At 43.0% G+C, this 15,246-nt stretch overlaps 1 protein-coding gene across 2 annotated transcripts in view; it reads right to left on the bottom strand.

The window, feature by feature from the left end:
- The window catches only part of C4QH6orf118 (chromosome 4q C6orf118 homolog), a 420,601-nt gene that overhangs the window by 336,253 nt on the left and 69,102 nt on the right, over window positions 1–15,246 (bottom strand). The gene's annotated exons all lie outside the window — the stretch shown is intronic.

Below are 15,246 nucleotides of genomic sequence, written 5' to 3'. Positions count from 1 at the left end.
CCCCCACTCCAAATTGTTCCAAATGTACATGTAGGATTTTAGAGGGAGGCTGTGAGGCTGCTGCCTCTCCTGCTGCCAATTCTGGAAACAAATCCTAATAGCCCTCAAACGTGACAAGACCAGCATCATGCTCTTCAATAAACTTACCTAGTAGACACAGAGGTCTGCAAGTTTGTAAGACACCAGGTGGGTCTGGATTGAAATTGAAACCCATGCTAATAATTGTGGTACCACCGGAAGGGAAAAATAAAATAGTTGATCTCCTAGATTCTGATCGTTTGTCCACCTTAAAAGAGGTGTTGTCCTCTCAGTTACATATTCCTTCCAGTCAACAGGATCTGTTCTTTAAGACTCAAGTCTTACTATATACCCTCCCACTCTCTCTTATAACATCCAACCGTGGGACCGAAATAATTCTAAAAATCAGCCCGGTCTTCTCTTTCATCAGACCCAGTCTAGAGAGGGTCTAAATCGTCCTCCCTCCGAGCCTTTTTTTTTCCATGGTATTCAGTCCCCATCAGCAGCAGGACCAGCATGGTTAAACCTTAAGCCCTCCCAATGCACTGCTTCGGCAGACTCAGAATCAGACTCCTCTGAGAATTTTGAAACTTTAAACCCGAAGGGGCTGCATGTTTTTTTTCTGATTTAGACAACACAGGGGGAACCCTTACACAGGGGAGTTGCTAGGTCTGGAAAAGACCCGGGGCTATGCTGATGTCAGAACTGTTGGGACTGGCGGCTAGCTTGTCTTTTGGCTGTAGCTCCTGAGATTCTATCCGGGGCTACAACCAAAAGATCAGGGGCTATAGCCCCCTTAGCCCCCCCCTAGCGACGCCCCTGCCCTTACACCCCCGGAAAAAATGGACGATCTAGCCAATATGATTGCCCAATTGGCAGCCCATCAGATACAAGCCAAAAACAGACTCCAGGAAAATCTAACTAGACTAACTGAATTGCAAGCAAGGCCATTACTACCACAAGGCGTACTTCACCCATATCTCGAAGGCGAAGATCTGGGAATTATTTTCGTAAACGTTGAACGCCTGGCCGAACAACTTGGGTGGGGAGAGACCCTTAAGAAATGCTATTTGGGACCCTTGATAAAAGGGGAACTTCAAACCTCTTATCAACTACTCAAACTTGCACAGGGAGCCTCCTCCTATCCATCAAGGAAGGCTTGCAAGGATATGTGAGACACCTGAAGGTGTCTCCCCGGGGATCTGTCATCCAGGTGGCCAGGACATGGCCTTCCCTATTGGATCCAGCTCCTGGGGGTGGACTAGTGAGGGAGGATCACCTGGATGAAGGGTCCTTGGGGAGTATGAGTGGGACACTGACGGGTATCACCCTCCTTTCAACACCTTTTCCCCATTCTATCACGTAGGATTTTCCAAAACACTGCCCCCCCCCCTTTCCTGACACAAACACTTTTGCACAACACGGAAGACAATGGGCTAACAAGAGGAGGTGAAAGACAGCAAATACCGAGAGGGTGACAAGGAGGGAAGTAACCTTGCCCTTTCCCATCAAGGCCAGCGAAACCTCCTCAGATGGAAACACAAGACCACAAACAATAGCCAGTGTGTATTGAAGCAGATGTCTATGGTACGAGAGACCCTCCTCCGCTGATAACCAAGCCAGGAAGGACGCTGATCTCGATGGTACCAACCTTGACTCTGAGGATAAAGAAAGGCAAGTGGTTCACCACAGCCGGTGAGTCATGCAGAGAATCTATAAGAAACCGAACTATGTTGAATGACAAGTAACCAATGGCTAATTTTAACTTTTAAAGACTTAAAGATACAATTGAGGAAAGATGGGGAAAACCAGCAACAGAGAAGTCCAGCACCAAGTGGGTGCCTAGGCAGGAAACTCTGGGCGATTACCCGATGGTAGAAACTACAGGAACCAGAAGCCCTTGGGAAGAGGCGAAAAGAGGTCAAAGTGGTCATAAATGGGTCTTGTAAAATCCTCTGTACCGCTGAAAGTCTTTGACCTGCATATGATTGAGAGGCAAAGGGAAATGAATCCCGCTTGGTGAAATGAGAACATGAACAGTATGTTGTAGAAGCTTGCGAAAGTGAAACCGGAAGAGAGAAGCTGACATTCAGAGTGAACAGTTTGTAGAAGTTGGCGAAAGTGAACCCATAAGAGGGAAGCCGACAATCAGAGGTAAAGCCTGAAGTATTGTTTAAAACGACATTAAGACTCATGAAAGTAAGAGATATTGGAAGACGAGGGGAAGTAAAGGGTCCCCCTTATAAAGTGGGTTCGAGCGCGGTCGAGGGAGATCCAGGGGTAAAAAGTAATCACCCAAACTTTATTGAGTAAGGAACTGTTCAAATGATTGATTGAAAACGATAAGTGAGGGGTCGGCACCCAGAAGAGGGGGGCCCAGGGGGTGAAGCCATCACCCAACGTGAACTGTGGAAAATAACTGTTTGTTTGTTGGATACATCATACCTCGAAGGCAAGAGATTTTAATGCAAAGAGACTTTACCATCGAAGATCCTGACAGCTGAAACAGAAATGTTGGCTCATGCTTAGAAAGCTCGACCGTGTGATGTACCAGCCGGAATGGAACTGTCGGCTTGCACTAAGAAAGCCCGAGCGTGTGCTGTGCCACCTTGTTCCGTGCTGAAAACATGGGGAAGGGAGACCCCTGGCAAGCACATCCTGTTGTATCATTTGAGAACACTTCTTTCTTTATTGATATCCTATCCCACATTCCTTCTATAATTAGTTGGAAGGACTTGGCAATAGATTTTTCTTAGTATAGGCCTTTTATTTGACACAACGCCACTAGTACTGCCATATTTTTCATTTGATGGTCGACGCTTGGTCCCATCTTAGATTTAGGTTTAGATTAGGCGTTTTTCCACCCTGCATTCATTGTTCAATAAACACCCTTGAGCTGTGATCACTTGTGTCCGTCTTTACTGTTGCCATCATGAGTTCCTTACATATGGCAATGCAGAGTGCAGAAGCACTGCACCCAACTATGGACCAAACAAGAACCCCCAAGACACAAATTGCTGGCAGACAAACTTTTGCTGAAGTCCTTAGGTCACCAAGCATGGGCACCCTACTGGCAGCCAACCCGGCACCCCTGGGTGAAATGAGCAGCCCCATCAACCAGATTGACATTATTGTGAAGATTGCAAATGCAGTTGCAAAGATAGATATTCATCCCATAGTCCCAGTGATGGCAAGGCTCATCCCGACCTTACTCCAGGGAGCAAACACCAACCAACATAGCAGCATCTAAAGACGGTTGCTCCATCGTGATGTGGAATGCCAATGGCATGCAAAAGAAAACTGATGAACCTCTTCACCTCTTGGAATCGAGGAAAGTGTGCGTGGCCCTTCTCTCTAAGACTCATCTGCAAGGATGCCACAAGCTGAAGCTGGCAAATCCCATGGTGTATCGGACTGATAACCACAGGAACCAAAGGTGGAAGGACTGCCGTGATAGTGAGTACACAGATTAACCATCATGAGTTGGCGCTAGCACCCCCCAAAAGCATCAAAGCCACCGGAGTCCAAGCAAATACTGCAGTGGGACCACAACAATTGATTGCAACATACTGCCGACCTAGAGTAAAGCTGGATATGGGAGACCTGGATGTCTTGCTTGCCTCAAATGTCCCAACCATTCTTGGGGGGGGGGGAATGAACGCTAAGCAGTGATGCTGGAATTTAAGGAACGCCAACTCCAGGGGACACATGCTGCTGGCATACTCCAGAGAAAACGACTTTGTGGTTGCAGGTTCAATAGACCCCACACACTACTCAGCCAAAGCCCGCCACAACCTGGACTAGCTGGACATCACACAGCTGAAGAACTTCTGACAATTGGTTGAACTGGAAACTCTTGCTGAGCTGACCGCGGATCACAACCCAGTATTCATCACTCTGGGAGGTGAGATGGAAACCTCCCAGCTGACTGGAGCCGCTAGAAGAAAGAGCAAAGCAATCTCATGACACTGTAGCTGTTGTGCAACAAGGGAGACATTGACAAGGTTGTGGACGCCTTTTCAGCTGCAGTTCAAGAGGCAATTAAACACAGTGTCCCAAAGCAGAAACCGAAACACTGCTCCATCTATGACTTACAAAGAGGCATCAAGCAAGTAATTGCTGGAAAAACCATGCTCAGCGGAAATGGCAGAAACACTGCACACCTGATCTACTACAGAAGTACAACCGGCTTACAGGGCTTCTACGAGAGCAGATCAGGGATCCCTGGGGCGAAAAATGAGAAGCCTCTACAGCTTGAAAGAAGCTGACAGCTCAATCTGGAGGATGACTCACCGCCTGACAGGAAAGAAGGAACCAATCCCCCCTATCCAGGTCCAGACCCACCTTGCATGCAACAACAAAGACAACGCAGAGGTGCTAGCGGAAACCCTTGAGACTTTGTTTATGCCAAACAAAGCCAGCAGGACAATGGACCAAGTGGAAAAAGAAATCGACAAATATCTCTCAGAGCGCCCAGCCGAGATATGAGTTGAGAGCATTGAGGAATGCACATGCTTTGAAGTAACAGGACTTGCTCAGAAGCTGGCCAATAGCAAAGCACCAGGGGGTGACAGAATTACCAACTTGGCCATCAAGATGCTCGCGCCTCATATGATATAATATGGCATTTATAACGTGCCTATACACAAGTGTTTCAAGGCAGCAATGGAACGCTGTGTGGAAATCTACAATACATGCATGAGATTTGAACACTTCCCCAAATCCTGGGAAGAAGCCACAGTCATTGTGTTCCCAAAACCTGGGAAACCACGGAGAGATCCTGCAAACTACCACCCTATCAGCCTGCTCTTGGAAAGGACCCTTCTCACCCGTTTTAGCAATTTTGCCGTCATGAGTGGCTGTTCAGGGCCAGTGGTGATTTGAATTTGGTTGTGGCTGTCTCAGTGGATGGTGGAACTTTAGCTACATAGCAACAGTTTTTGTTTTGTTTCACATGCATGTAAATGTGCATTCATGGGTCACTCTCTAAGGGATGTTAAGGTTCGGATTTGATCCTGATAATCTACAGTGGTTTAGTAGATGGGTATTGCGTTCCTCTTACTTTGGATCCCTGTGTGGTGCCCTGGGTGAGGTTACCCTTGTGTGTCAGGGTATAAAGCAGCACTGCAACACAGACAAGGTGCATTCTGGTTGTTGCGGTCCCATGTGTTCTGGTGTTTTGTGAAGTGTGTGGCCATCACCTTTTGTGGGTCCATGTGTGGTGGCTGTGTGCTCCTGGTGGCATGCAAGGCTTCCTGTGCTCTGCCCCCCCCTACTTTTGTTGTACTTTGGCATGCATTTCAGGCAGGATTTGTACTCACCCACTACATGTGTGTTGGGCTCTGTGACTTTCCATGTAGGCTGGCAGTGTGCTGTTGCGCAGTGCGATGGAGTCATGGATGGATCCATGGTAGCGAGCGCAGCAGTGGCTGATGGTCAGGTCTGGGCTACAGGTCATCTGCACGTTCAATGGAAATGCTTCCGATTCCTGTACGCTGCCTCATGGTCCCGGGGTGCAACATGTGTGCAGTCTAGGGATGCTATCACGTTCGACACTTGGGCAATCACATAGAACTGTGCCTTAAGTTCATTCACCTGTGCCTGGGTGGTGGGCAATGCAATGTGTTTGTTCACATGGCACAGCAGTGCTTCCAGCACCTGGCCCAGGACTGCACTAAATGTGGACTGGGTCATGCCATGCATCATGGCAACTGTGTGCTGGAAGCTACCAATCCTGCTACCAATGTCACTTTGGATTGTGTCCAGCAACTGGGTGATGGTAGCCCTGTCCAGCCTGTACTCGGCTACCAACTGACCAACAGTCAGGGCCCAGGGTGTTGGCCTGACCCTGGGGATGTCTGGCTGCCTTGCTGGGGCTGGTCTCCTAATGGCAACATGATGTTTGGAAGTGTGTTTGGGGCATGGGTGGGTCTTTTGTAGGCCTCTTGTTTGCATTGTTTCCACCTGTTGCTTTGTTACTCTCACCTGTGTTCTTTTGCCTCCAGCATTTGGCTGGGGGTATTTTCAGCACTATTAGCACGTTTTCCGGTGCTAGTAGCGTTGATACTCAACTTTTGATAGGTATGCGATAGCGCATTGTGTTGTTGGCGCGATTACAGCCCACGCTATTACAGCTGGCTGTAATAGTACCAAGCTGGGATAGCGCCGGCTGGATTGCAGTCCTGATCCTGCGGAGCAGTATTGGCAGCGCTAATACGATTACCGCCGGATTTAAAGGCTACTGCCCATCTTGTGATGAAGCCCACCATATGCAGTACACTAAATAGTTGTTTTGACAATTCACAAACTCATCAATCCTGAATTCTTCCTCAATGTTAATTTTGACACTCTTACACTCTGTGGTGAAAGTACACATGTTAAATGCCCAACACTTTTGGAAGCCAACCAAATTCTGATTTAGCCATGTTTTGCGCAATTCTAGACATTGATAAAATCTTAGTTCTTGGCTTGCAATATTGCTTGGAGCATCCTGTGAATTGTGAAATCTACCTGGGCATTCATTTTGATGGTAACCCTTCATTGAGATCACACCCAAGGACGTTAGAACACAAAATCATGATGGCAATTTCACAAACCAAAATTATACTGAATAAATTTGGGAAATTCACCATCAGACCCGCCGTCATTTATTGGCGACAAAAAGTTTTGCCAACCATACTATATGGTTTGGAAACAATAACTATAGTAGAACTTGCTGTCCTAAATAAATTAGAGGCTAAATTTTGGAGGGGCGTTGTACATCTGCCCCAGAGTGTACCCGGACCGTTGTTACGGCAAGAGTTGGGTTTGACGTCCTTGTGTGCAGTATATCACTGGAGGTTGTGCGCCTTATTTCGTAAGTGCATGACTTATGTCAGATCTGATAATGTATTAGCTACGCTCTCAGCCTACATGTTATCATCAGAACATGCCTTTGTTAAAAAGTGGGTGGCATACGTCTATAGAATCTTGGCCAGAGCAGACATTAGTTTAGACACTGTGCTTGGCAATCCTGAACGAGCAAAAATCAAACTATTCAGGTGTGATTGGATTGAGACGAAAAGGCAGTGTCTTGGGTATAAAGATTTCCAAGCTTTGATTTTTGAGCACAAAAAGCTCAATGTGCTTCCACCATATCTAAATCAAGCACCTTGTCCTCAATTAAGAATGACCATCATGCGCCTACGATTTAACTTAGTTCAAAACACGTGATATTCTCACTAGAAGAAAGTTATTGAACCCGAAAGAGAATGTGTGTAGATTCTGTGGAGTACGTGAAGCTAAAGAAACTTTAGAACATATCATAACAGAATGTCCAGCACTAAATGAGTTGAGAAACAAATATTTTTGGAAACATATGCCATATCTCGGCGCAATACATCCAGAAAGTCGATGGTCAATAATATTGTCAACGAATTCCATAAGTATTCGAATAGCAACATTCAATTTCATTTCTGCTTTAGACTTGGAGAACGGTGTGTTTTAGCAAAAGGGTTAGGTTAACAAGAAATGTGATGGAGTAATGTATGATCTCATTTTATAAGAAGTGCTTTGACTCACAAGAGTTATCCTATTGTCTGCTAGATATTTTGTTTTCATTTAGGTTATATATATGAATCGTTTTCATTTTTCTGTTCCATTTTGGTATTTGAAAGTGGTTTTATTCTCCTTTTTATGTTACTTAATCATTCTTCTTTGTTTTGTTTTATCTGACTATATATCTTATGCAATGTTTAACATATGTACATTTATTTTTAATGTATGTTTAACATCTGTTTATTTCATTCAATTTATTCTTTATTTTGATCGTGTATTTTATATATTGTTTAACAAATGTACTTTTTTATACTCTATGAAATAATGTATTGATTTATATTGAAAAAGTTGATTCTTCAGCTATATTCAATAAAAGAAAAAAAAAATCTTTTGCTTATTTGTCATTACCTCAACACCACCTCTTGTATCCCATCTCCTAATCTATTTTTATCCAATACCTTATCAACTATATTCTTACAGCACAGTTTCACAATTTTCTTTGTCTTTGAATTCAAACTGCAGTTTGTTGAGCTGTTTCCTGTTCACCTTTGGGTAGCCATGGTGATACCTGTGTTTAGTTCATCGCTGTTCCCTGTACTTTTCCCAGGGCTATCTGTCTTCCCGCTATTTAGCCCAGTACTCAATTTACTTTCAGAATTTGTTTGTGAACCCTGCGCCCCCATTTCCTTTTCTGCCCGGTTCTGAATAAGGACTAGATTCCATGTGGTGGATTTTATTTTATAGTGAGCCAACTGGTTTTTTGAGATAGGCATTTGTTAAGTGGTTGTCTATTCCGCCCGGTTAGCTTAATGTTTTCCTGTTTACAAAAGAAGCACTTTATCCCAGATATTCACAATTGCACAAAGTTGTACTCCACTTAAACAATTATGAATGTGCTAAAGCCACCTCCGCCCCACCTTAATTCACTCTCAATTGATAACACAATATATTCCACAACGTATATTGTACTATACAAGCCCCCCTCTTTCATTCATTCTGGTTAAAAACAGTTAAAAAGAAAAAATATAATGTTACATTTTCTATGTATGCCACCTTACACAATGGATCCCAATACTATGTAACCATCTAGGGCGTTGTGCCAGAGAGGCTGCAGTGCCCCAAGGCAGCAATAACAGCAATATATACATGGGGGGGGAGGGGTTTGAAGAGAAGTCCTCAAAGTCGGCAGCAACTTGTTAAATACCCAAAGCACCATTTCAAAAATACCATATACAAAGCCAAGTACAAAACGTTGATTCAATCAATTTCTTAGGAATCATGGAGTGTTATTTCAAGGCGTGCTTCCTGTGGTACTTTCAGATGTTTAAGAAACAATGAAATGCTATTTGAAGGACCAATGTATCGAAAATAGTATTATTTCGGATGGATGTATTAATCAAATCAAATAAATACAAATGGATGTAAGTTAGACACTTAACAAGGAATTGTAGCAATTCAATGACAGATGGACCACACTTCGTACATGTTAGCTAGTCTACCCAACAAGCACCATCAATTATCTCACTCACAGCTCTAACCAGAATACTTAAATCCCACCACGGTCATACCCTTGAACACATTCGGAAAATGAAAACCCCAAGCATCTTAGAGAACCTTAATGAAAAGGGAACAGTTCATTTGCCTATTTCTGAAACCTGAAGGACCCTCGATTTCAGGGCAGTTCTCAAGGCATGTGATCAACAGATCCATCATACTAAACTCAGGCAGTACAGATCCATAACTAAGACTAAACAACTTTCTAAGCCCAACCCCTCATTTAGACATAGTGTTAGGTACGCTAATGCTAGGATGCTGGGTTAGATATTAAACAAACCAATGAATGTCTGCATGCTGGGAATTGACAAATATATGCTATTTATATGTTATTTGCTGATGATGTGGTCCTGGTATCGCTATCCGCAACTGGTGTGAAACAGCAAATTAGTATATATACCAATTTTTGTAAGAAAATGGGCTAAGTAATTAACTACACAAAAAATAAAGGAATGATGATTAGGCCTATTGGGAAAATGTGATTTAAACTTTCCTTACAGGTTTAAGATGCTGCTATAAAACAAGGCAATAGCTATGGCTATTTAGGAATTAGATTAATGGATTCTGGTAAATGGTAATCCAAGATTGAAAAATCCTATCTACTGGTATCTAAATGTAGTTCAGCAATTTGTAGATTCTCAAAAGAAGATGGTGATGGTGTTTTAAGCCTAACTGTAACAATATATACATTTCAGGTATGACTCATTGCCCTATAGGTCTCCTCACTGCCCTGGTCCAGGGCTGTGGGGAGACTATTTATGCCCTGGGTTGGCAATTACTGAAAATATGTTTTCAAAAAACCTGTGGCCTACACAAGGTAACTCTGACAATAATGTTACATTAAAAAGCTAAAATATATTGATCATGACATTGCTCTGAAGCCTATTCTTTATTGGTTCAGAAAACAACAACAGGAGATTTCCAACCTTTTTTTATACAGGGAGCACTCAGGGATGTACTATGACAAGATGGTGGTACCTCACTCCATTGATGCAGACACATTAAAGAGATGTGTAGTCACCTAGGGCATAATGAGCTTTGGTTTAATAAGCCTACAATGTTACCAGGCATCAAGCTTCAAATAATTTCAGAATTTTGCCACAAAGAGGAAGAATGCACATTCGCACCCGGGAAAGGTGGTCTGACCAATCAGAATCTGCCTTTGAAGTGCACAATTCTGCATTCACTGCCAGTGGCAGTTCGGGGAAAAAAAGCAAAACCAAATACCCGCCGCCATTTAAATAGAAAAGAGACTAGGTCCATTTTTAGATGAGGTGGCCATTTTGTAACAGGTTTATCAAGGCCACCGTCATCCGAAAAGGGAAACAGTCCCTTTTCTATGTTTATGGTGGCTGACATTTCTTTTGTCATTTTTTTCCATTCCAACAGGAGATGGGCTCACACAGAGCTCATCTACCGTTAGAAGGGAAAAAAAGGAAAACTATTCGCACCCTGTTAAATCCCAGGGTGCAAATGGCTTTCACGCCCCAGCTTGGGGACAAACATGGGGTTTAACAGCCTGCAGTCCGAGCTGAGGCCCTCGCTTCTCTCAGGCCTACAAAGTCCAGGCTGGCGGGCCTTAAACCCTGTGTCCGCCCTCCAGCCAGGGCGTGAAAGCCATATTAAGGGAGAGTTTTAAGTCTGCATTTATGCTAAGGAACTGGGATCCTGAAACAACTTTTAGCTTTGAAAAATATATGGATCTTGTGAGACCTAAATTTACACATTCTCTTTTCGTTAAATTTAGACTTGGGATTTGTCCCCTAGTTTATCGATGTAAGTCTTGGTCTGAGAACTCAATCCACCAGGGTCTTTCCTGCTATAATGCAATATAAATGGAAGAACATTTTATTCTGTTTTGCACAATTTATAAGAAGTATCAGAGACTATATTTAAGATCATTATACCTTAATGCTGGAATTCGTACAATTTATGAGGCTATGAAATTATGTAAACAAGCTAATAGTGAAGTTGATGATTTATGCCGTTTCTAAGTATTTGCAAAGATCATAGCTATGTAGAATGACCTTCGTGACAATTCATTGATTTTACATATGTGCTGCATATACTAATTATCCTGTAAATGCTACATTGGTTTTATTGGCATGAAGTACTTGTTTATTGGCTGGAAACTTAGAATCATAACTGACTTTATGAGATAAATTATTGTTACTTATTGCTGCTATTTTCCACTTTGCACACTATAGCTTAGTGGCATTTACTGAAACTTGTTTAAATACTTGCTTATTTGTCTAAATGTTATTTTGAGCAAAATATTATTGTATTGTATATGTGATATTTGTGATGATTGTTATACTTTTATGCCTACTAACCCAAACAATTGTGACTATTAAAAATAGTCGGAATATCCTTCAGGCGATTGACGACTGTAACCTCTAAATCCTCGAAGTAACAGGAACATGGTTTAGCTATAATTATACAGTGTCGGTGGATACCGCCTCCCAGACAGTTTAAATATACAAACAAAAAATGGACTCAGGAAATCAGTAGAGAGATGGGAGTGTGTTAACTTGCTTTATCCCCACAGATACCAAACTACAACAATACCAACTGATGGGACAAAGTCTTTTGAAAATATTGTTTGTAAATGTATTTTAGACCCCAACACATCCATTATGTGTGCGGTGGTGTACATCCAACAGGCTATGATGCTATCTTTCCCTAAGAAGGGATAGATTTTATGACTAGCCTTCTAGCAAGCTCCAATAAATGAATGATCCGAGGAGACAACAATTTGTAGCTACACTATAAACCTAACAAACCAGCAATAGCCTTCAGAGACACTATGGACAATTTTGGCTTTGGCCAATGGGTAACAAAACCAATTCAGAAAGACAGTGGGGGTCATTCCGAGTTTGGAGGGATTAGCACCATGGCTGCCTCCAAACTCGGCTGCGGGTTCCGGCTAGGCGGAATGGGGACTTACTGGGACATTCCGACCTTTTGCGGACCCGGTAAGTCCTCATGCCGAATACCATTCCCCATTCCCATTCGAGCCCCCATAGGGCTCAATGGGAATGGGGAAGGCGCTAATAATTATTTGCGCCCTGGTCCCCTAACGGGACCCGCTAAGGACGTCTGGTCTGACCAGACGTTTTCAGCGGGTCTCGCTAGGGAACCTCAGAATAGGGCGGTAAGGGGTTACTGGCACTGGCATCCTTACTAGTGCCGATAACCCCTTACCACCCACCTCGGAATGACCCCCAGTCTTTCACTAGATATTACCTACTCAAACACACACATCCCTGCACGTATATAAGTTCCTTTGTCAGAGCATACACTCCTACTGTGCACGAGGTCCAGGCAAATAAAATCCAACATTACTGTCCCCAGGGCCCCATATATATTTGATTTACCTTATGGTCGACTCTTTCTTCACTTCATTGATTTTCTCGGTTGTTACCAAATCAGTAAAGGGAAATCTTTAAAACAGTGATTTTGTGCCCTTTCCATGTTCTCTGTTGTTTTTCTCTCACAAATTGCACGAGGGTCTCCTGCACAGCATATATCAAAAAGGAAAAAAATATGCCTCTGCTGTGTATCTGTATCAGACCTAGTCCATCATGCTTTGTGCGCCTTTTCAATTTCTGTTGAATCGCCAAGGTCCATGCCTAAAGTTTCAGAGAGCAATTGCAGAATTAATGCTTTCATGTTTTGGCCTTCTGGGCCTTTCGGTATCCCTAAAACCTGTATTTTTTTTTTTGCCCTAGTCTGTCCTTTCTTCGATTCAGCAGCTTTTCCTCCATTACTGTCAGCTTCGGCCAGACCTGACTGGGGCCTTTTGCTTGAGCTGCTGCGTCATCCTCAAGTTGTGAGATTCTAATTTCAGCTTCCTGAGTTCACTTAGTAACTGAATTCAGATCCATTTGCAGCTCTTTGATGTCTGCTTTGATTGAAGCCACATCTTTCACCATGGTGCACATTCGAGTAAACACCTCCCATGGCATAGGGCCGTTCTCTTCCGGAAGTGCGTCTGTTGATTTGCCAGATATATCATCATCCGGTTGCCGCGACTTACTTTTTTTTTTCTTTTGTGTTGTTTGTTTTTTAGTCTGCAGTGTGTCATCGTACCCTTTTCCACACTTTTTAGTAAATGTATGCTGCCAATCACTTAGCCCCTGTGTCAATAGGCCCTTATCTTCCAGGGTTTTCTGCATTCAAATAGTGAGCTCCTTAGCCCATGGGAACAGTGGCAGTCCAGAGGTAAGAGTCCCACTCTCTGTCATCTAATAGGTATTGCTATCCTTCTCCACTCTATCACTGCACGCATGTATGCTCTGCTTAAACTGATCTGTGTGCTATCTAAACAGGCCTATCATTACGCTTCAAAATTATCTTCTACACTCTAACATCTGGACCCCACTCGGGAAATAGCAGTGATAGTCTGACTGCCATTAATCTGAGCTTCAGACTCGTTATAGCTTATTGAGTGCTATCTATATCTTGCTTTTTCCTTTTTCCTTTTTTAAGTGCTGCTAAATTGTAAGTGTATAGTGGAAGTGCAGCCCAATGTATTAGAATGCTGTGAAGATTAGTTCTGTCTACTATTTTCTCTCAGGTGTGCTTCCTTTCCCCCACAATGGCCTAACCCTTTACTCTCTTTCCACTCAGTGTCACCAGAGGATCCGTACTTTATCACTTGTGTCTTACTGCAAGCGCATCTCTGCCCACTATCCAACCAGTGAGTGTTCCGCTGCTCAGCAAGTCTGATTATGCTTCTTTCCAAGCTGCAGGCAGCTCTTGAGCGCACCACATAGTCACATCTTACTGGCTCTGGTGTACTCATTGTATTCTTATTTGGGACTGTGCTTTTAGTAAGTTCCCTCCAGGGACAAAACGATAGAGGGTAGGTTTAGGGACTCTGGAATATGCCTTTGATCCCGATTTGTGGGGGAGAGAGGATACAGACCTGAACAATTCCTTTCAGTCCCTGGAGATCCCCTTGAACGCAGCCATCTTCGGCACCGCTCAATAGCGCGCCCCCCTTTCCCCTTTGTTCAACAAGAACTTTGGGTACTGGCAGTGTGGCAGAGACACTATGGGGAGAAAAAGGGAAGGCACAACGCTCACATTTTACTAAGTTGGAGAAATCATACTGGCCAATCCAGGTAGGACAATTCTTTCGTTTGTTGGGAACGGGTACTTGTTTTTGAAGGCACCCTTTGAAGAGAATCCAGGTGAAGTTCTGCACAGCTCCTGCAATTATTTTGAGGGGTTTCTGTACTCAGATTGTTATAAAGAAGGAAAAAGATTACTTCAACCCTTAGATCAGACTTGGTCTGGACTTTTGCCCCCAGTAAGGCAGAAAGTAGCTATAGCGACATAAAAACAAATTTTAAAAGCGCACTCTGGATGGGTCAGTTTTGCGTCCTACATGTCACACTACATAAAGCTAAAAAATGACTGATTTTTACCTTAGTGCGTGGTATGCTGCAGAGGCATCCGATGCAGCTTTACTGAAAAGAGCTTAAGGAATTTTACTTAAACTTTAAATGGGGACAATAACCAACTCATTCAATCGCAGGATCTTGCGAAAGCATAGTGTATGCTAATGGAAAGTGTACATTATTTGCGCTTGATGTTCAATATCTTAATAATGGACTTTTGTGTGCCCAAAAATATGTCCTTTCATAGAAATATGTTTTGGATACCAATATTTTTACACTAGAGGACTCCCACTGCTTCTATTTGCATCAACTACATATATGCAGCCCCCTCAAAAAGGATTAAGCATTTTAATATTTTTATGACTGTAGAATGTATGTTTCATTCTGAATAATGTATGTACCCTTAAATATGTAAGCATTGTTTCGCTGTAATTGATAGCATCCATTTGAGTGTTTATGGTGTATCTAAACCTTAAACGAAAATGTAAAATATAATAATAGTAAAAAATGAATGTGTGTATGAGTTGCAAGAGAATTAAGATGTGGGTGTGTTCATGGAGAACTGTATGCAGAGGAAGAACTGTAAGTTGGAAACACTAGTGATAGCGGCCCCTTTGTAACGTGGTATTTGCACCATTATTCATAGATAGCGGCACACCAAATGGGGCAAAATACATGTACAAAACCCTTGCCCCTTTTTTAACTTTAAACATTTTTCTATCCCACTTTC

Source organism: Ambystoma mexicanum, chromosome 4q (genome assembly GCF_040938575.1).
Source record: "Ambystoma mexicanum isolate Mex_15411 chromosome 4q, UKY_AmexF1_1, whole genome shotgun sequence".
Classification (NCBI taxonomy): Eukaryota; Metazoa; Chordata; class Amphibia; order Caudata; family Ambystomatidae; genus Ambystoma; species Ambystoma mexicanum.
This window is presented reverse-complemented; position numbering and strand designations above follow the sequence as displayed.